The following is a 2,748-nucleotide window of genomic DNA, read 5'->3' on the forward strand; positions in this document are numbered from 1 at the left end:
TTGTTTCATTCATGAAACTGAGAGTGGTCTTAGATAGATCAGAGACTATGTTTGGTAAGCCAGATAGGCACTGCTCCGAATTCTCTGTCTGTTGCTGAGAAGATGATGGGAAAGGCTTGCTATTGCCAAACTTATTTCTCCCACCATTATTGTTGTTGAAGCCTTGTTGAGGCTTCTGTTGATCTTTCCATGAGAAATTTGGATTATTCCTCCATGAAGGATTATAGGTGTTTCCATAGGATTCTCCCATGTAATTCACCTCTTCCATTGCAGGATTCTTAGGGTCATGAGCTTCTCCTTCAGAGGAGGCTTCTTTAGCACTGTCAAATGCAGCTTGCAATCCAGTCAGATTCTGAGAAATCATATTGACTTGCTGAGTCAATATTTTGTTCTGAGCCAATATGGCATTCAGAGTATCAATCTCAAGAACTCCTTTCTTCTGAGTCATCCCATTATTCACAGGATTTCTTTCAGAAAGTGTACATGAACTGGTTATTTGCAACCATCTCAATGAGTTCCTGGGCTTCTACAGAGGTTTTTAGATGAAGAGATCCACCAGCAGAATGGTCCAATGACATCTTGGACAATTCAGACAGACCATCAAAGGATATACATATGATGCTCTATTTTGGAAGCATGTCAGAAGGACACCTTTTGGTTAATTGCTTGTATTTTTCCCAAGCTTCATAGAGGGATTCACCTTCCTTCTGTTTGAAGGTTTGGACTTCCACTCTAAGCTTTCTCATCTTTTAAGGTGGAAAGAATTTGGTCAAGAAAGCATTGGCCAACTTTTCCCAAGAGTTCAGGCTTTCTCTAGGTTGTGAGTCCAACCATGTCTTAGCTGTGTCTCTTACAGCAAAGGGAAAAAGCATAAGTCTGTAGACCTTGGGATCAACCCCATTGGTCTTGACAGTATCACAGATCTGCAAGAATTCAGCTAAGAATTGATGAGGATCTTCTTATGGAAGTCCATGAAACTTGCAATTCTACTGCATTAAAGAAGCTAATTGAGGCTTAAGCTCAAATTTGTTTGCTCCAATGGCAGGAATTGAGATGTTTCTTCCATAGAAGTTGGAAGTTGGTGCAGTATAGTCACCAAGCATCTTCCTTGCATCTCTTGTATTGTTGTTGGGTTCGGCTGCCATGTCTACTTCTTTTTCCAAATTCTCTGAAAGGTCCTCTTCGGAGTGTTGTGCTTTAGCTTCTCTTAGCTTCTTCTTCAGAGTCCTTTTAGGTTCAGGATCAGCTTCAACAAAAATGCTTTTATCCATGTTTCTCCTCATATAAAAAAGAAGAGAACAAAAGGGAGTAGTGAAATCCTCTATGTCATAGTATAGAGTCTCCTTGATGTGTCAGAGAAAAAAGAGTAGAAGAATGAGAAGAGAGAGGAGGTGAGTTCAAAAATTTTTTTAGATGAGTGGAGGAGGAATGTTAGCAATTAAATAAAATTAATAGAAAGAGATGAAAGATAAAGAGTTTTCGAAAATTTAAAAGAAATAACATAAAATTAGAATTTAAAACAATTAGTTAATTAAAAAGATTTTTGAAAAAGGGGTTAGTGGTTTTCGAAAATAAGAAGTGAAAAAGATTTGAAAATAAATTTTGTAAAAGATAAGAAATTAGAAAAAGATTTTGAAATTAAAATTAAAAAAAAAAGATATGATTGAAAGAGATCTGATTGAAAAAGGATATGATTGAAAAGAAAATCAAAAATGAAATTAAAAAGATTTGATTTTTAAAATTGATGAGTTGACTAACAAGAAACTAAGAGATATGATACTAGAATTCAAAGATTGAACCTTTCTTAACAAGAAAGTAACAAACTTGAAATTTTTTTGAATGAAAACATTAATTGTTAGCAAGGATTTTTTTTCTGAAAATTCAAGAAAAAGATTTTTTTGAAAAGTTAGTTTTAAAATTTTCAAAAGCATTAAAAGAGAAAGATAAGATTTTAAAATCATGAATTAAAACATGAAAATTTGAAAAAATTTGAATTCGAAACAAAATTACCTCCCCTTTGTCATCCTGGCATTAAACACCCAGGATGCTATCCATTCTGGCATTTAACGCCCAGAATGCTACCTCTTTAGGTGTTTAACGCCAGAATTCCTTCCTTACTGGGCGTTTTTCTAAACGCCTAACTTTTTCTCTGTGATTCCTCTACTGTATGATCTAAATCTTTATTTCTCTGTATTATTTACTTGAAAAGAGATATTTTTATTTTTTTTGAATTTTTTAACGAGGAGAGAGAAAAAAACAAAATGTCACAAAACATGAAAAATTAAGATCAGAACAAGTAATGCATGCAAGAACACTTTAAATGTCAAGATGAACACCAATAACACTTTGAAGATCATGATGAACATCAAGAACATATTTTGAAAATTTTTAAGAAAAGAAAGATATGCAAGACACCAAAATTAGAAATTTTTAATGTTTAGACGCTATGATTTTGAAAATGCATATGAAAAAACAACATAAAACACAAAACAGGAAAATCATGAGATCAGACAAAGGAAATCATAAAGAACAACTCGAGGATCACAGAAGAACACAATGCATGAATTTTTGAAAACTTAAGAAAATTAAAAACATGCAATTGACACAAAACTTAGGAATTGACACAAAAAACTTGGTGCACGAAATTGTGATCACACTTTTCACAACTCCGTACAACTAACCAGCAAGTGCACTTGGTCATCCAAGTAATACCTTACGTGAGTAAGGGTCGATCCCACGGAGATTGAC

General features: G+C 33.9%; 1 non-coding gene across 1 annotated transcript; it reads left to right on the forward strand.

The window, feature by feature from the left end:
• The first annotated feature begins 632 nt into the window (after window positions 1-632).
• LOC127746249 (small nucleolar RNA R71) lies at window positions 633-740 on the forward strand. Its single transcript, XR_008007869.1, has one exon. It is a non-coding gene; the product is annotated as a small nucleolar RNA R71 (small nucleolar RNA).
• Window positions 741-2,748: the final 2,008 nt, after the last annotated feature.

The sequence above is a fragment of the Arachis duranensis genome, chromosome 3 (genome assembly GCF_000817695.3).
Source record: "Arachis duranensis cultivar V14167 chromosome 3, aradu.V14167.gnm2.J7QH, whole genome shotgun sequence".
Lineage (NCBI taxonomy): Eukaryota > Viridiplantae > Streptophyta > Magnoliopsida > Fabales > Fabaceae > Arachis > Arachis duranensis.